Source organism: Musca domestica, unplaced genomic scaffold (assembly GCF_030504385.1).
Source record: "Musca domestica strain aabys unplaced genomic scaffold, Musca_domestica.polishedcontigs.V.1.1 11, whole genome shotgun sequence".
NCBI classification, from domain to species: Eukaryota; Metazoa; Arthropoda; class Insecta; order Diptera; family Muscidae; genus Musca; species Musca domestica.
Genome location: NW_026712133.1, coordinates 17,885,281 through 17,905,845, shown reverse-complemented (window position 1 = coordinate 17,905,845; position 20,565 = coordinate 17,885,281). Strand labels below are relative to the sequence as shown.

At 36.6% G+C, this 20,565-nt stretch overlaps 1 protein-coding gene across 1 annotated transcript in view; it reads left to right on the top strand.

The window, feature by feature from the left end:
- Positions 1-20,565, top strand: part of LOC101896702 (zinc finger protein chinmo) — a 135,988-nt gene that overhangs the window by 80,178 nt on the left and 35,245 nt on the right. The window contains exon 3 of the mRNA XM_059131851.1: positions 5,647-5,710. The gene's annotated coding sequence lies outside the window, so the exon portion shown is untranslated. The remainder of the gene's footprint in view (positions 1-5,646; positions 5,711-20,565) is intronic.

Genomic DNA, 20,565 nt, shown 5'->3' with positions numbered 1-20,565 from the left:
GCAGGCAAGTTGTTTTAAGTGAGATAGAGTGCGGACTAAAACGAAGACGCCATACGAATGCAATAATGGCTTTGCAAAAAATAATAACAGAGACTAAAATGAGAATTGTAGAGAGCAAATGTAAAATAACAACAACAAACAAATCATACGGCACACATGCAAGTTGATAGAGAGATATAGTGAGAGATAGAGTGGGGACTAATATGGTGGAGACTAAAACAATGAGAGTGGGAGAGAAAGAAACAACAATTCAAGAAATGGAATTACTAATGCATTACCGCTAGCATGCAAGTTAAACAAAGAGATCGATGTTGGGGAATTGCGGTATCTCTCATTCAGACTCTCGAACTTGCTTTTGCCTTATACTTTATTGATGGAGATGTGAGAATGCATTTACTTGCAATTATTTATTGCCATCTCAGCCACCATATAAGTGTAGTCAATAGGAAGAGTGTGTTTTATGTGTTCGTGATCATACACGAGTATTACAACAACTGTGCGAAGTCCATAACAAAAACAATTTATAACGGTATGTGGTATGTGTTTGGCGTTTTTTTTTTCACTTCTAAAGCGCAGCGCAAAAATGGCGAATTGTGTAATGGAAAATAAAATAAGAAATTAAAAATAGTGAAATTAATTTAAAGAGAATCGGAAAAAAACATTAAATAAATAAATTTGTAATAAAACAATTAAATAAATAGAATACAAAATTTAACTAAACAACTAATGATAGAAAAAAATCTAAAAAAGTTTTAATTAAAAATTCTTAGAATTTATGAATAAAAATGTAAGTTATAAAATAAGATGAATAAATAAAAATTAAAGTGTAAAATCAAAAATAAACCTAAAAAAAAATAAAAAAAAATTATGAAATTAAATTCGAATAAAATTTAAAGTAATATAATTTAAAAAAAAATTACTTTTAAATTGAAATTACACAAAAACCGAAATAGTAAAGGAGAAATAATGCTCAAAAGAATAAATTTTATATACAACTAGCAAGTACCGGCTACTTCGTCATAGAAAAATCCACCTAAAAATTTCAGGTTTGTTCCAACAGTTGTGTTGGGCCTTTTAAGTACTCAAAATTCACAATTTGTTCAGTTTTACAATATATTGCTCTGTTCCAGAACCTGAATTTTCATAAAGGGAAAATCGGTTGTCGTAGTGAAAATTTTTACATTATTTTACATTCAAATCTGGATATTTCACACCTAAAGAGTTTTGGTTCTACTTTGGGCCTAACCTATGTACCTGGGTCGATAGAATACAATCAATGATAATATTTTTTGCGTGTTTTCGATATTTCCAAAATATGACCTTCTGCTAAAGTTATTTTTTTACAAAAAAAAAAAAAAAAAAAAAAAAAAACTATTCAAAAAAACAAATAACAGCATTCAAGCTGTTCAAATACTCGAAAAAAAATCGGAAAAGCACTTGGGTTTCCTTGCACCACAATGCATTTCGTGTAATTTCACCCGTTTGGATAAAGGCACAAATGTTGCAAGGCGCAACCCCTTAATTAAGTTTAGGATTTAGAGAAGGACACTTGTGTTACTCAGCATAAACTCACCCTCCTTCGAATTCGGGCAGCATGAAAAGGGTCTAAATTATTGTGTTGGATACCCATGAGATATCTGAAAAGCAAAGAAAACAGAAATCCGTTTACAAAAACAACATTGTTGCAATTTGGTTTCATTTAAGGGTTGTTGTTGCGTTTGGCATGATGCATCTAATCAGCGATGTGGTGTGGAGTGGCATCCGTGAATTTTTGTTGTACATTCATAATTTTGTCACACGTGCTGCATGCGCACGTAATTCCTTTGTCTGTGTGTGTGCGTTAGCGGTTCGTGCAGTTTTCCACAATGAAAACATGCACCATGTAACAGGATATTAGAAAGGTGTTGCCTGTGATTCATAGTGGATGATGGACAGCAGTAGGAATTAAGCATCGGGTTTGAGATTTGACATGCTTTTCTCTGTCCAATCTCTCTGTGTTCAGGGTTGCACAAATAGGCCTTACCAAGTTGACATTGCCTTAAGCGTCTTTGCTTATGCTGCAGTAGTGGCGGTTTTCTGGTCCTTTTAATCTATTTTTCAATCAACAAACACAACACAAAGCACCACTGAAGAATGGGGTTTCGGAATGAGTAGCGCCTTTCTGTAACTGCATCCACTCATATGACTTTTAGGCTAATTAAAAAATCTTTACATAAATCCATCACATCAAAAGGGACGACAACGACAATGCATGGGATTGTTACAACCACATCGGTAACAATATCACAGTCGGAGATTTTTTTAATCAACGACCAATGTCTCGATTTGCTTTGTTTTTTTGGGATACCCCAAAAAACGGGTTTCTTTAAAAATTGTGCATTCCACCCCTAACTTTTGCAACAATGGAGGCAAGAAACTAGTTCTTGTTTCGGATGATAGATGTGTGTTGTGACAAATTATTTAAATTGAAATTATCTTTTATTTTTGGAAGGTAAAGGGAAAGTTTAAAACGGGGTTGAGAAATGGGAAACTCCAATTGCTGGAGATCGGACATCGAATGGATAGACAGTTTTTTTATATCCATTAGAAATTCGGTCATTCAAGAGCACGGATTACATAGTTTTTTTGGAAGATTATTCAAAGAAGCCGGGGGAAAGTTTTGGTAAATATACTCATTCAATACTTTTTTTTATATTTTGATATTCTTAAGATTGTTGAAAATTTGATTTAATTTTTTTGTTAATATTGGTACTTAACATTTATCTTTGACATTTTTAAAGCATATTTTTAGACGTTTCACCAGAAACTGAATAGAGATGTTTAATAGTATAGCATAAATTTTTATATACTTATATTATAAGTATAATCTATATAAAAAACTGCAACAAAGTCAAATGCCATAATTTTTACATTTTTTTTTTAATTTTATTGAATGAAAGCAAAAATGTCGGAAATAGCATTAAATTTTAGAATAAGTTTAGATTTGTTCGAATTGGTCCCCTTTGGCACGAATTATGGCCTTCAAACGGCCAATGAAACCGTCACACGCTGCCCGAATGTTGCTCTGCGTTATTTTGGCCCATTCCCGGCGAAACGCTTGCTTGAGCTGATCGCCACTTTGGTATTTTTTTATAGTGCCAACCTTGCTTTTCAAAATACTCCAGTCACAATAGTTCAACGGATTGGTATCTGGAGATTTTGGTGGCCATTGTGCGCTGGAAATGAAGCGAGAAACCACATTTTGTAACCATTCTTGGGTGGCGCGTGCTGAGTGCAATGGCGCTGAGTCCTGTTGGAATGTCCCAAAATGTTTGCTCCTCCAGAATATTTTCGCGATAATATTCGGCATTTATTCTTATGTCACTGTCGATTAATACGAGCGCAGAGCGGCCATCGACTGCTATGGCGGCCCACACCATCACCATTGGCGGCGCTTGAGTTCTCGTGGCCAACCGAAGGTGCACATATTCCACTGACCTCTTCGGCAAGTAAACACGATCATTTTGTTGGTTTACAAACTGCTGGATAACGAATGTTTTCTCATCGGTGACGGAGAAAAGCAAATTCGGCAGTTCGGCATTATCGACCAAGCAAAGCAACTCTTTAGCTCTTTTGAGTCTATTTTCTTTCTGTTGCGGTGTAAGTTCTTGCACTTTTTGGAATTTCAATGGCTGTACCCCGAGTTCATGAGCCATTTTTCGGCCACCGCGTCGCGGGTTTCGATCAAGTCGCTTCTTTACTTTTCGAACCATTTCTGCTGATGTTGCTGTGTTCTTCCATCCACGTCCTTGACGTCACGGTAACGAGCGATGGTACGAGACACAAAAGATTTATTCACATTTAAATTTTGGATTTCCGGCCAAATATAAAAAAATCACTCTATCACGCTTGAATTCCATCACGAATAAGTTTTTTTTTTCTGGAAAATTTTCACCCAAATCCTTTTGTACGCTTGTAAACAATATAATGAGCTGTCACTGGAATAATTTTAACAGCTGTCGGACGATAGGCTTAGAAATGGCAGTTGTCTGAAGTTGGTTGGTTGGTTTTTTCATCTCACCCTGTTGGTTTACATACAGCTGGCTTTGATAGTCCTTCCAAATATTTTAGCTGTGATAGCTCCTTCGATGACACTGCAAAAAATCCCCCAAAAAACATCCCAATAACCCCTCAAAAATATAATAACACAATTCCTGGATTGGCCTAAAATTCAGAGTCTCCCCAGATTCATCTCCCTCCCCTTTGGTTTCCACACGCAATCATTGCCCACCAAATATTTCATCTTGAAAATTTGGTACACCAAAAATTCTCCTCCTTCTCATTGCCCTGCCTAATTAATGCATTCTGCAAACAACCTAAATGCTTTCCAATCTATACTTCCCCTTCCACCCCCCACCAACTAAACCCAAATTCAATTTGTACATTTTTCATTTCCTTTTTTCGATATTTATGGGTGGATAACAACCCCCTGTCCATGTCAGAAGGAAAAGCATATATTTTATGCCACTACCTTTTGAATTTCATTTCATTTTACGCACACAGACGCATCGAAACCGAAATCGCCCCGCACCACATTTAACCTAGATTTTTCTATACGAAATTTTCCAAATATTCCTCCTGCAACTAAGTGCAAAGCTCTCTCATGCACACGCACACAACCGAATAATGTTAGTCCAAAACAAAGCAGAATGGAGAAGGAAAGCCGGGGCCATGGAAAAATGACCGGCCATAATGCGTAAGAAAATCTCCCCCCAAAAACATATCCTGCGAATGATTCGTGTGTAAATAAGAACTTTGAAAAGTATGCTATGTTTTTTAAGAATACACTTTGCTATATACATGGCCTCCTCCCTCCCAAAAGTATGCTGTAGCTTTTCAAAGGAGAATTTTCGTGGAATGTGAATTGTGCGTTTTTCGTTTCGTTTTGTTGTTTTGTTTTGAAAAGTGCGTTTGCCAAGACAAATTGGGCAAAGGAAAAATACTCCGAATGGGAGAGTGAGAGAGACAGAAATAACTTTCTTTACGTTTGAATTTCCTTATTTCCTTTGGCTGCCTCTGTGTGTGTCTATGTATGCGTGAGTGCGTTGTATTTTGGTTATACATAATGGTCATGCGAGCAGCGTCGTCGCCAGCAACCGCAGCCGGCATAGCAGCAATGCAGCGACACTGTCTACACTTATTTGTACATAAATTGTCCCCAGGGGCAGTATTGTTGAGGTGCGCGCTGGTGGTGTAAGTTATGGGGCTATAGGACTTATAAAAGACTTGTTGGTGGTATTGTTGTTGTTGTTTTTGTTGCTGCTGCTGCCTGTGTGTTATTGATGGCAGTGGTGTTGTTACTGTAAGAACAGCCAGCGGCTAGTCTTAACAGTCCATAACAGTAGAAGTGAAGAATGGTGCGTGTGCGTTTTATGTGCAAAAATGTCCTGTGCGATATCGACTGGCGATTCGGTAGGTAGGGCAAGGGTGGAAATAGTTTTTCTTAAAAAAAACAGCAGATTCTGTTTTCTTCGTTTTGTTTTATGCATCACATTTTGTTTTTGCTTTAGGTAGCTGCTTGTGAAATGAGTCATATGTGTGCACACACATTAATCTTGATTAATTCAATACAAACTAATTTTGTTCTCTCTTTCTGTTTCTTTGCAGGTAAATACACAGTTGTAAATGCACGAAGTTTCTGAATTATTAAAGACAATCGGTAAAATTTAAGGTAATTAATAAAATAAGTTTTCTTATTGCTTAGCACCCATTAATGCATTTTGAATTTTTTTTGGGGTATCTGGCTAGCAAAAATTGTTTTTTATGCAAAATGAAAAACAAAAAAAAAAAATACAAAACAAGGAGGGATCCCGGGCTTCAACACCCCATGCCGAGTACGTCTCTGACTCATGGAGAATATGATTATTGACGTTACTTATACGGTATCAGAAAATCATATTTTTTCCTTACTTATTCATGTATAGATGGTGTTTAAAGCAATTTTTTAGTAGCCCCAATTAATAAAACAAGTCTTCCTCTCCCTTGGTAAGGACGAACACAGAAATCCATTCTGGAACCGTTTCGGGTGCCCCACTAGCACAAAATTTAATTTCCCATATAAATTTTCAATATATAAAAATTTTCAATATATAAAGCCATTCGGGAGGCAGTCGGGCCACCACACCCCAACCGCAGTATATACTGAAGAGTATGATTATTGACGTTACTTATACATTACCGTTATTTCCTTACTTAAACATATATAGATGCTGTTTAAAGCCGTTTGTTAATATCACTCATTTCAATCAATTAATTTATTTACACTGTGCGACAAAATTCAATTTTTTCAATAATTTTTGGGAAAATCCTGAAGATTGTAAAAGTAGAGCTAAAAATATAAGACACCTGTATCGGCGTTTTGAAAGTTTACATCGCAAATTAACCCAAAAAGGAGGACGCAAATTCCCCCCTCTTCAAAATTTTTAAAAATTTCCTTTCAAGATACCATGAAATCCGTTGATTTTAGGTATATAGTGTCTTCGGCAATATAGCAGATAAACATACGAGGATTGTTTTGGTCAAAAATATTAACCAACAAGCGAGTCAACAAAAGGGGTCTTTTTGGCCCTTCTTTCAAATATTTTAAAAACTTCCTCCAAATATTTTAAAATACTGTTTGTCATAAAATGTTAATATAGGTGCTCGAGGACGTCAAAGTCTATATGACAGCTAGACGCCAAATATATTTGAATGTATATGAATTCCTGGCATTTAGGGAGGATGTAGTCTGCAGGATAAGATGAAAAGAACTGCAACAAAGTCAAACTACATAATTTTTACATTTTTTTTTAAATTCTATTGAATGAGAGCAAAAAATGTCGGAAATAGCATCAACTTCTAGAATAAGTTTATATTTGTTCGAATTGGTCAGCTTTGGCACGAATTATGGCCTTCAAACGGCCAAGGAAACCGTCACACGTTGCCCGAATGTTGCTCAACGGTATTTTGGCCCATTCCCGGCGAAGCGCTTGCTTGAGGTGATCGCCACTTTGGTATTTTTTTATAGTGCCAACTTTGCTTTCCAAAATACTCCAGAGATAATAGTCCAAAGGTTTGGTATCCGGAGATTTTGGTGGCCATTGTGCGCTGGAAATGAAGCGAATAACCTCATTTTGTTAGCATTCTTGGGTGGCGCGTGTTGAGTGGGATGGTGCTGGGTGCTGTTGGAATGTCCAAGGTCTGCCGCCATAATGTTTGCGTGCCCAAGGCTTTAATACACCCTCCAGAATATTTTCGCGATAATATTCGGCATTTATTCTGATGCCACGGTCGATTAATATGAGCTGAGAGTGACCATCGTCTGTTATGGTGGCCCACACCATCACCATGGCCGGCGCTTGAGTTCTGGTGTCCAATGGAAGGTGCAAATTTTCAATTCATCAGAGAAAACCAAATTCGGCAGTTCACCACTTTCGGCCACCACAAAGCAACTCTTTAGCTCTTTTGAGTCTATTTTCTTTCTGTTGCGGTGTAAGTTCTTGCACTTTTTGGAATTTCAATGGCTTTATCCCGAGCTCATTTTTCAATATTTGCCGAATGGAATATTGCGATATGTTCAGCTCACGAGCCGTTTTTCGGCCACTGCGACGCGGATTTTCGATCAAGTCGCTGCTTTACTTTTCTGCTGATGTGGCTATTTTTTTGCGCGTCCACTTCCTTGACGTCGGGCTACGCTACCAGTATCTCGATAAAGAGCGATGGTACGAAACACAAAGCATTTATTCACATTTAAATGCTGGAGTGCTCTAACGATAGCCACTTGTGGTTTTCCAGCCAAATATAAAGAAATCACACTATCTCGCTTGAATTCCATCGCGAATTACTATTTTTTCTGGAAAATTCTGACCAAAATGCTTTTGTACGCTTGTAAACTATATAATGACCTGCCACTGAAATAATTTTAACCGCTGTCGGAGGAGTTGTGTAGAAATGACAGCAGTCTGAAGTTTGTTGCAGTTTTTTTATCTCACCCTGTACATTCTACATTAAATGTCACAGATAATTTATGGAGAAAATATCTCCCTCTCGAGAAGTTTTCTCACAGGTTATATAAATAAGAAGTGTGTACAAATTTGCAAAAAGTTAATGATGAGAGTAAAAGAGAATTTTATCATGATATCAACGAATAATTGTCTCACATTGTAGGGTTTTTTCATGGTAGGGCGTATGAGTCTTGTTGATAATTATACGCCCAGCAGAAGCAAATGTTATATAGGCCTTAATATCCATGATTTTACTGAGACCGTTGAGAGATTCTCTGGCTACTATACTTTCCCAATCTCCTGGAGTTCCGCTTCAAATTTCTCAGCATTCCTCCCTGTAAAAAAATTCACCAATGTTGAAAAACAATATTTGATAAGCTTCTACTAATGAACTTCCAAAACAATGAGAATTTAAAAGACTTACCGGAGAGTGTAAATAGCCTCTTGTTGTTTTTGTTATCGAAGAGGATGAGAACGAAATGCCAAACAAACAACCAAAATTTGTAGAATTTTTGTGAATGTTATTGCAAAATGCCTAACAAACATGCAATTAAGTCGTTAATACTTCATCGATTTAATACCCTAAAAACTTGCTTTCCTTTTTATTTTTATATCAATGTGTGTGTGTGTGTGTGCGTGTGATGGGTTTTCGGCAATACTTGTTTTCAAATGGGGTTCGGAGGAGGAAAAAATACACATGATATCTACCAAGCCAAGCCCGCTCATCGAGCCAAAGGATTAAGGTATTAACGCGTGCGGACGCAATGGATGAAATAAGTCAGTGAAGCCTGACGAATACCTTGGACGGCTGATAAAGATGATGTTGATGATGACGACGACGATGAATGATATGGCTGATCATTGAAGGTTGATATGGTGATTGGCGTTAGTTTTTTTCTTTTTTGGCAGGGTATGGAGAAAGTGGTAATAAAACTTTCTAATTGACTCACCGGACTCGGGCAGGGGCGGCCACCAAGCTATATTTATGTTGTTAAATGTTATCGATGATTTTGTTTATATTTGCCAGGGAAGTAAAAAAGGTGATACTTCAACAAAAATTGTTGTTGTTGCTATTGTGTTTTGTTGTTGTCTCAAGCGTTATGATAATGCAAACAATACGGCAAACAAATAATGAAAAAAAAATACCAAGACAATGTTTGATTAACGTTTTAAAAGTCAAGTAGCGGTAGCCTAGGTGTATGTGTATGGGTGGACAGGAAACGGAAATGGTAACAAATGTTAGTTTAAATATTACGTTGATGATGATGATGGCGGTGATGGCAGACATTTGATTAGTTTGTTTTGCCAACAGACGTCCATTTGTTTTTGCTGCTTCTTCAGAACAGAAACATAAACGAGACACGCACCATTGATTTTACAGCATTGAGAGAGGGAAGAGAGGGAGGGAGGGAGGTAGGTAGGTTGACAAAGGAAAGGACATCAAACTGGCTATGATGTTTGATTAAAAACACAAACATCAAATCCAAACATCACTGCCATACCACCACCCCTCACCTCACCTCAGCCCAGGTTTGATGGTTCCCTTTCTTTTTGTATCGTGGCCATTCTAATGAAATCATAACTGATTTATAATATTTTTTTCCTCTCTTTTTCTTCAACTGTTTGATAACTTTAAATTGTTGTTGTTGTCGTTCACATACTCTTACAATAATATTTTACACATATTGAACTAACGGCTCAATGGCTATTCAAAACCTGCCTCCTCCTCCTTCTCCTCCTACTTCAATGGTACGATGATGACCACTTGGACAATTTTTTAGCAATGTTTCGCAGGGAATGGAGTCAAATCAAACTCATCAGAACATCAGCAACAATGGTGCGTTTGTCCTTTTGAAAACTTTACACTGAAGTTTACTGGTGATGCCCGATACGTGTCAGCCTCTTTTCTGGCTGTCTGTCTTTCTGTCTATTTGTCTGCGTACAGGTAAAAAACCAATCAAGACCATCAATAAAAGGCACGTCAATCATCGAAACCGAAGGCTCCCATCTTCCCATCTCCCATCTGGCTCTCTCTCTCTCTCTCACTTCCTCATCAATAACAATGTTACCCCATTACATTAGGTTTGGTGGTCAGCTTTCATGCAATAGCAATAGCTTTTCAATCATACCATTTAAGCAAAAAATTTGCTCCAACATCCAGTTTGTTAGACCCCCTCCCCCCAAACCATTACTACATGCCATTGCCCCTCATTCCCCCCTTGCGGACACACAGTTCAATCTCAATAATATGATTGCTACAAATGCCAACTACTTACCATCCTTATTGGCAAAGCTCACTCCAAGTGGGAAGTTAAGGTTTTGTTGTTTTTCCCTATACTCCCCCTCCTTCTCTCTCTCTGGTTCAACCTCCATGACATTCCCATCATACATGTGCGATCCCCATGTCCTTATGTTTCCACTTCCGCTGAGTTATTGTCATTGCCGTAGACATAAAATTAAGTTTGTTAGAATTTTACACAACCAGGTATTGTTAATGTATGCGTAAAAGAAAAGCATTCCCGGAGGCAGGATCTTAAAAAACAAAACATGGCTTTAAAATGTTAAAAAAATATCTGTTTTGAACAATTTTTAAAATTCATGACAAGTCAAATTAAAAAATTTATTTTAAAATATTGTCCTTCATACAGTCTAAAGGCAGACTAGAGATTTTATGCAGGTAGATTAAGACCAGAGTCTTCATATTGGCTAGATGAAGGCTACAGCCTTCATATTGGCTAGAGGCAGACTAGAGCTTTTATAAAGGCTAGAGAAGGCTAGAGCCTTCATACAGGCTAAATGAAGGATCTGACCTTCATACCGGCTAGATGAAGGCCAGAGCCTTCATACAGGCTAGAGGCGGACTAGAGCTTTTATACCGGCTAAATGGAGGCTAAAACCTTCATACCGACTAGATGAAGACTAGAGCCTTCATACCGGCTCGATAAAGGCTAGAGCCTTCATGCAGGCAAAATGATGGCTCTGACCTTCATACCGGCAAGATGAAGGCCAGAGCCTTCATATCGGCTAGATGAAGGCCAGAGCCTTCATACCGGCTAGATGAAGGCCAGAGCCTTCATACCGGCTAGTTGAAGGCCAGAGCCTTCATACCGGCTAGTTGAAAGCCAGAGCCTTCATACCGGCTAGATTAAGGCCAGAGCCTTCATGCCGGCCGAGGAATGTCAGAGCCTTTATACCGGCTAGGTGAAGGCTAGAGCGTTCATAGTGGTTAAATGAATGCTAGAGCCTTCATACAGGCTAGATGGGGGCTCTGGCCTTCATAAAGGCTAGATGGAGGCTCCGGCTTTATACAGGCTAGATGAAGGCTCTGGCCTTCATAAAGGCTAGATGAAGGCTCTGGCCTTTATAAAGGCTAGATGAAGCCTCGGTTAAGTGTAAAGGCTTCATACGATCTAGATGAAGGCTCTGGCCTCCATACAGGATATAGATGAAGGCTACACCCTTTATACAGGCTAGATGAAGGCTCTGGTCTTAATACCGGCCAGATAAAGGCTCAGGCCTTCATAGCGGCTATATGAGGTCCAGGGACTTCATGCAGGCTAAATGAAAACCAGCCCCTATTAAGGGCCTTATATAGCCTACATTAAGGGCCAATTCTTTTTCAAGTCGGTATGAAAAGCCAGGCCCTTATTTGACCCAGATTATGGTTCTGACCTTCATTTTAGAGAGTTTTCTTCCATATTTTTTTCTCAACTGAGAAAACAAATCTTCAAAATCTCTTCCAGGATCCGAAAGCACACAGAAACCCCCTTTTTCTCACCTCCACATAAAGAGTAGAAATTCTTCAAATTCTCTCCAAAAATTTGCCATATTAAACGAATGAATATTTTCCTGTCAATAATTTGATTGTTCTATTACCTAAAACGTTTTTATTCAATTAAAAATTGACTACAAAAATCTACCATGGCAAATATGCAAAAGCTAAGCTGGCAAACCCCTTCATCGGAAGGGAAGAAGATACCCCTTACAAAGCTACCGGTGTCTACATGTGTGTGTGTGTGTAAATAGATGCAATGCTTTTCATAAATAGCATTGCTTTCATGAAGTGACTGACACTAGTCCGAGCAGTGCCACAGACATGTCGTCTACACAATGGTCATGGAGAGGGCCATGTTTTGGGCTGGCATTGGTAGCTTAAAGTTTGCTGGGATCAATGGCTAGAATATATTTTTCAGCGAGTGTTTGCATTGCTTATCAGTTGGAATATCCTGCAACGGATGATGATGATGTGGCAATGTGTGTAAGGTTTTTTCTGTTTTTTTTTTACCGGTTATTCAGTTATGGACTTACATTGCGTATGGTTATTATTATTCTCCATTTTTTCTAGTTGGCTTTTATGGCGGCAGGGATCGCTTTTTTTTTTTAGTTGAGGTAGAGAGTGGGGGACAATGTCACTCCAATGTTCTCTTCTTCTGTGTCTGCCTCCTTTTTGGCAAGTGTGTGTCGTTCAACAAACTCCAACCGAGTGTAAAGCTATAGATTACAACAACAGATGGTAAATATGTTCATAGAGGTAGGTATGCTGCTTGTATACAATAAGTGAGGTTAGGGTTGAGCGAACCAAAAAATACAAAATTACAAAAAAATATAGCAAAAAACAACAACAAGAACAAGAACGCAATATTACAATTGTATTGAACATTCACATGACATCCTTCGATGCGTTCCTTCGGCTGGGTTTGGTTTGGTTGCCTTTCATTGTGCCTGGTTTTCATTCACATGGCGAAGGCCTTTTGTTTCCGGGTTTTACTTTTGTTGTGCCAGACTACTGCTGCTGCCACTGATGTTAGGGTTTTCTCCGGTATTGTTTCATTGATGAATTTTGGCCGATAACAAATCTCAATCAAATGTCAAAAAGGTAACAGACATGTTGTAATGTTACAATGTTTTAGCAGCAGCAGCACAAGAGAGTGAGATGGATCAAAGAATGAATAGAGAGAGAGAGAGAGGAGAGAGAGGAGAGAGAGGGCTAGGGTATTGAACATACCTTTAATGTTTGTGAATGTAAAGTTTTTTTCCTATTCTCGAATGAATTTTTATTAGAGATCCTGGTTTTTTTTTTCGACATTTCCATAGCTTGTTTTGTGCAAATGGCTGGCTCTCAAAGGTTAACATTTTTAACAATTAAAACTGTCGGTTTTAATCAGTTATGATTGAAATATGTCAAACTAGCGATCAGTTACTTTTTGCAATGTTGAAATTTGGGGTTTGGAATCCATAGTCTTCGATTGAATAGAAATTTTATTTATTTAAAAAAATTATTAAATAATTTGAAGTGATATATAGTATATACTGGAAGAATAGTTATTAATTGGTTAAAAACAAATAAAAAAAACATAAAGTTCGGTCGGACCGAACTTTTAGTACCCTCCAACATTGGGTAAAGAAAACATTTTTATAAAAAAAAGTATCTGAATTCAAAAAAGTAACGAATTCACAAATACCAGTAAGACCGTTTGGATAACACTTTTAAAATTTTTCCCAAAAAAAAAAAAAAATAAAATAAAATAAAATAAAATAAAAATAAAGTGGGTGAGGCCGTTATATGGGGGCCATACCAAAACGGGAACCTCTATGGACAATTTTATACTTTAAGGATTGTCATCTAACAAATCTTCTTAAATACCAATTTGAAACGGTTTCGTGGGTAAATGTGACGAGGATTATCAAAATACCGAATATCGTTGGGTATCGTTATATGTGCGCTATAGGAAAATGTAGACCTAGATATTCCATATTCTGCCATCGGAGCTAGAACCCATTTTGAACTACAATTAACAATTTTCAGACGATTTCTTGGAAAAATGTGTCACAAAATCATAAAAACATGGAAAATCGGGAGGTACCGTTATATGGGGGCTATTCCAAAACGTGGACCCATATATGTTATGTTATGTTCCGCGGAGCTAGAACCCATTACGTACTACGAATTCAGATTTTTAAAGAAATCCGCGAAAAAAAATTATCAAAATGCCGAATATCGGGAGGTGCTGTTATATGAGGCTACACAAAAACCTGGACCTATACATACAATGTTTCACCACCGGAGCTATAACCCATTATGAACCACAAATACCAATTTTCTAGACAAATCCGTGAAAAAATGTGGTAAAAATCATCAAAATACCGAATATCGGGAGGTACCATTATATGGGGGCTACACAAAAACGTGGACCTATACAGGGTGAGATAAAAAACTGCAACAAAGTCAAACGCCATAATTTTTACATTTTATTGAATGAAGGCAAAAAATGTCGGAAATAGCATCAAATTTTAGAATAAGTTTAGATTTGTTCGAATTTGTCACCTTTGGCACGAATTATGGCCTTCAAACGGCCAATGAAACCGTCACACGCTGCCCGAATGCTCTGCGGTATTTTGGCCCATTCCCGGCGAAGCGCTTGCTTGAGGTGATCGACAATTTGGTATTTTTTAGTGTCAACCTTGCTTTCCAAAATACTCTAGACACAATAGTCCAACGGATTGGTATCCGGAGATTTTGGTGGCCATTGTGCGTAGGAAATGAAGCAAGGAACCTCATTTTGTAACCATTCTTGGGTGGCACGTGCTGAGTGCGATGGTGCTGAGTTCTGTTGGAATGTCCAAGGTCTGCGGCCAAAATGTTTGCGTCCCCTAGGCTTTAATACACCCTCCAGAATATTTTCGCGATAATATTCGACATTTATTCTGATGCCACGGTCGATTAATACGAGCAGAAGGCGACCATCGGCTGTTATGGCGGCCCACACCATCACCATGGCCGGCGCTTGTGTTCTGGTGGCCAACTGAAGGTGCACATTTTCAGATGACCACTTTGGCCAGTAAACACGATCATTTTTGTGTTTTTTTCAAACTGCTGGACAACAAATGTTTTCTCATCGGAAAAAACCAGTTCACCACTTTCGGTCAAGCGTAGCAACTCTTTAGCGCTTTTGAGTCTATTTTCTTTCTGTTGCGGTGTAAGTTCTTGCACTCTTTGGAATTTCAATGGCTTTAAACGGAGCTCATTTTTCAATATTTGCCGAATGGAATATTGCGATATGTTCAGCTCATGAGTCAATTTTTCAGCCACTGTGGCGCGGATTTCGATCAAGTCGCTTTTTTATGTCCGCCCGTTCGTCCGTCTGTCTGGCTGGTGCGCACGATAACTCTCGAAGGGAGTATCCGATTTGATTCAAACTTGGTACATCGTAATATTATTGTCTAACTCAGGTAAAGTTCGCAGATGGGCAATATCGGTCCACTCCTTCTGGTACCTCCCCCACAAAATGTTATCATTTTCAAAGAATATAATTTACTGCACAGAAAGAGAAACGATAATCCGATTTTGCTCCAACTTCGCAAATCCTAATATTTACATCCGAGCTATGTCAGGTGCGAAAATGGACAGTATCGGTCCACTCTATCAAGTACCTCCCCCACAAAGGTTCAAAATTTTCAATAATAACAACTCTTATAAAATGTGATATTAGACTCCGATTGTCTTCAAATTTCACACATCCCATCATTTCTACTAACATAAGATCTGCTGTGAAAATGGAATATATCGGTGCACTCCTTCTGGTACCTTCCCCACAAAAGGTCGAAATTTTGAACGTCCATGAAGCTCATAAATTGCGAAATTAACATCCTATTCCATTTAGACTTGGCACATCTAAATATTTTATCAACACAGGATCTGTTATAAAGACGGTAAAGATCGGATAATTCCATCGGGCACCTCCACCAAAGGGTCAAAGTTTTGAATAACCAAAACGTTTATAAAATCCGAAATTAGCATCAGGTTCTCTTTATTTCTACTAACTCAAGATCCTCGGTCCTCTCCTTCTGGTACCTCCCCCCACAAGGGGTCAAAAATTTGAATACCCATGGAGCTCATAAAACGCGAAATTAACATCCGATTCCTTTCAGACTTGGCACCTCTCAATATTTCCATCAAGACAAGATCTGTTATAATGATGGTAGAGATCGGAACATTTCTTCTGGTACCTATCCACTTGTGTATCTGCCATGGTTTATAGAGAGGCTTTGATAGAAAAATGAAAAAATAATAAATAAAGAGCCACTGTCTCATTTTTATTTATATTTTATTTAATAATTTTTTGAATTTTCATTGAATAACAAAAATAATATTTTAAAATATCATGTAGCATTTTGTAATATCCTTCTTTCTATAAAAAAACCTTGCCATTTTCCCTAACCCTCCAAAAATGAAACATTGCCATTTCAAAATCAAAAGCACTTAGGCAAATCGAAAGTACAAAAACAAATGTTATTTCAAAAACTAAATTAAGATTGAAATGTAAAACTGAAAACGTTTTAGGCCAACATTTCCAATGAAAAAAAGAAGGGTGGAACATACCACTCCACTCCTATAACCAGACACATAAAGCCCAAAAAGATTGAGGATGGAGACACAAATATCCTTGGAAAACAGGATAACATCATTTTGCAATCGATAGCAACAACGCATCTCCTGTCTCCGGGTATTGGAAATGTTTGTGATTTTTGAATTAGTTGAGCCAAAATGGTTTGATGGTAACTGTGAATTGCGTATTGCCAAAAACACAGTTGAAGGTTATGGTTTTGGCAAAAATTCGTTAACATCCAAATTCTAAAAATAAAACCGAAAAAAAATTGTTTCTGGCCATCACATGTCTAACAAGGAATCACTCAAGTGCATAACTTACAATTCCGTAAATATAAATTTTGCCAGCACAATAAGTGTGTGGAGGCAGGGAGGGGTCATTTTCTTTTTTTTGGCCAAATGTTGATATCTAACAAATGTCACAATGTCTAAATATTATCACACATTGCCGCATGCAGTTGTTTTATAACTTTTTTCTCTCAGTGAATGCAAACAAGCGTAGACTACATGTTCAGTTTCTGTTTTTGCTCTTTGGAATACTCATGAAAAACAGAAAAATTTACTCTCTCTCTCTTACTGACACACACATGGGCAGTGATGTCAGAGCTGACGTTTTTTTTTTTGTTTGGAGAATGGAGATTTTGGGGTTGACATTTCTTTTGGGGTAAAAAAAATTGTTTTTTTTATGTTTTCTTGGTTTGTGCTTCCCAAGTCAAATCAGTCAACTGGCAACTATGTGTGATATATGGACTAGACTTTTGTTTAAATTGTATGATTTTCATTTGTTTTTCTGCTGATGAAGCTTAATTTTTAAAATATACACCAACCAGGGAAGGTAAAATAATCGAAAAAAAATCTATGGCACATGTGCTGCCACTTGGGGGGTCCAGGTGGGCAACTTTGTTTAAAGAATGGAAAAATTATAAAAAAAAATTCTCAACTTCTTAAAGCTTTTGATAAAATTTAAACAAGTATCAATCGTTTTTGGCGACAGATGTAAAACCCTCATCCAATATTCTCAAAAAAATTAATTATATTTTGACTTCTGTTATGATTATTAAAATTGTTGATCCTCTATGGAATAGGTTCCGAAGAAATGCACCAATATCTTCCATGGGGCCAATATTGTCGGAGCTACATAGATATGATATAAATATTGCTATGTGCCAGGTTTGGAAAATTGCGACCCTTTGTGTGTGAATGAGATACCAGAAAGGGTTCGCAGATATATATCATCTTCAGAACAGATCTTTCGTTAGCAAAAATGTTTGTATGTGCGATTTCTTTGAGCGTTTTGTTTTTTTTAAATCTTGAACCCTTTGTGGGGGAGGTACCAGAAGGAATTGTCGAAAATCTACCATCTTTGTTACAGATCTTGTATATGAATAAAATCGGATGTTAATTTCGCGTTTTATGATATTCAAAATTTTGACCCTTTGTGGGGGAGGTACCAGAAGGAGTGCAATAATATATCCCATCCTCACAGCATATCTTGTGTTAATAGAAATAATGGAATGTGTGAAATATGAAGAGAACCAGATGCTTATTTCGGATTTTATGATCGTTTTGGTTATTCAAAACTTTGAGAATTTTTTGGGGGAGGTACCAGAAGGATTGGTCCGATCTCTACCATCTTTATAACAGATCTGGTATTGATGGAAATATTGAGGTATGCCAAGTCTGAATGGAATCGGATATTAATTTCGCCTTATATGAGCTTTATGAATATTCAAAATTTTGACCCTTTGTGGGAGAGGTACCAGAAGGAGTGCAGCGATATATACCATCTGCACACCAGACCTTGGATTACTAAAAATATTGTGTTATGTGTAATTTGAATAGAATCGGACTCTTCATCAAATTTTATAACAGAGATGATTATTCAAAATTTTGGTGTGGCCTGATATTTTCAATTTTCGCACCTGACCTAGCTCTGATACAAGGATTTGCAAAGTTGGAGCGAAATCGGATTATTCTTTAACTTTCTGTGCAGTAAAATATTTATTTTATTTATTTTTTTTTTAATTGAACCCTTTTTGTGGGGGAGGTAGCAGAAGGAGTGGACCAATATTGCCCATCTCCGAACTCGATTTAAGTTTGATAACAATATTGCAATGTTCCAAGTTTGGACCACTTCGAGAGTTATCGTGCGCTCCAGCCAGACAGAGGGACGGACAGACAACGCTAGATCCACTCCAAACGTCCTAAAACGGATTCGGTTCAAAGAGACCTAGGGTCTAAACTGGTTTTTTTCGATGTGTCATGTTTTGGCCGTATCAAATGATATATAACCTCTCTAGTCCAAATTTAGATATAGCTCCCATTACATATCTTCTTCCGATTTATATTTTATTAGGTGTCATATGTGCAATATTCGTATAAATAGGATGTTTTTAAACACATCCGAGTTCAGACTAGAAACAAAAACTTAAAATTTGGTGAAAATCGGTTCAGATTTAGCTATAGCTCGCCTATATATGTTCCATCCGATTTGGTGTTTAAATCCCTCATATTTGTAATATGCTGTCTACAAAAATAATTTTTGGTATATCATACAGCTCCAAAATACGTCGGCCCGTCCGTCTTTTGACTTTTCTTTTCCGGTTACAATTATTATGACTTACCACACGTTCTCCTGGTGTACTATTTATTTCCTCAATCCTATTTTTAACAAATATTTTCTCTTATTATTACATTTACCTGTAACAAAACTTGTCCCTCTTGCAAATAATAATCCAACATAAGGTAATAGCAGTTTCCATAACAAGAAAATATGTTCGATATTTTATAACAATTCCAAGATGATTTTTTTGTTTTTTTTTTTTTCAATATTATAAAATTGTTGTTTTGTAATTGTTTGTGATTGACATATCGCCTATTATGTTGAACAGCTGAAACAATATATATTGTAAATATTATGATTTTATAACATCCTGGCAGACTATTTTCATTTGAAACCAAAACAATTTACAATATCTACAAGCACAGCATGATAAAGCAAAACACAATGGCAGTGATACAATCTAGCAGCAGGATATATGTATATTTGACATTATTTTCCATGATATATTTTTAAGGAAGTATAACTATAATAACATACCACGTTGTTGTTATTGTTTTCTTTACATAAGTCCTTGGTTATTTTAAGAAAAAAAAGAGGGACAATATTTCTGGGAAATTCTCATAGACAATATTTTGCAATAATATATCATGTGGCTATTATCATGTTTATATGGTTATGTATTTATCTCGACATGTTTATGTTTGTATGATTATAAAACATCCCCATGAACATTTCAAAATAGTAGAAAATAAGTACATAACTTAAAAAAAGAAGGCCAAATATCATACTGTAATGGAGGAAAATCAGTTTTTTAGAAGATGAGAAAAATACAAAATGTATATTTAGAAGCTTGCTTGATTTTCTCCAATATTTTGAAGGTTTCTTTTCTATATTTTTAGATTGCCATAAAATCTTATTTGGTTGTGAACAAATTTCCGTTTAAATTATGAAAATATCGTCCATAGGTTCAAAGTTATTCCATTTTTATTAAAACCCTTTCGAATTAAAAATAGTCATACGACACATGGTACCCCAAGGAAATATTAAGTATATTCATATGAAATAATAGCACTGTGAATTAAATGTTATTCAATTTTCAGAATAAAATGCTCTAAAACAATAATTAATGCTATTGTGGAAAAGAAATTAAATTATAATAAGAAAAAAATAAGTTTTCAGAAAATGAAAATAATGGAAAATGTAAATTTCGGAGTTTGCTTGTTTTTGTCCATCATTCCGATAATTATTTTACAATATTTTTAGAATGTCAAAAACCTCTTCATGTTTTGAAAAAATTCCCGTTGAAATTATGAAAATATCGTCGATAGATTCTAAGTTATTTGACTTTTATTAAAACACTTCCGAATTAAAAATAGTCATACGCCACAAGGTATCACTACGAAAATATCACAGTGAAATACATGTTTTTTTAATTTTGAAAGCTAATATACAAAACAATACATACAAAGGTACCGAAAAGAAACCCAAGTATTATAATAAGGAAAATAATAATTTTTCCGAGAATGATAATAATTTTTTTTAGAAATTAGTTTGATTTTCTAGATATTTCAAGGACCATTGTTCAATATTTTTTA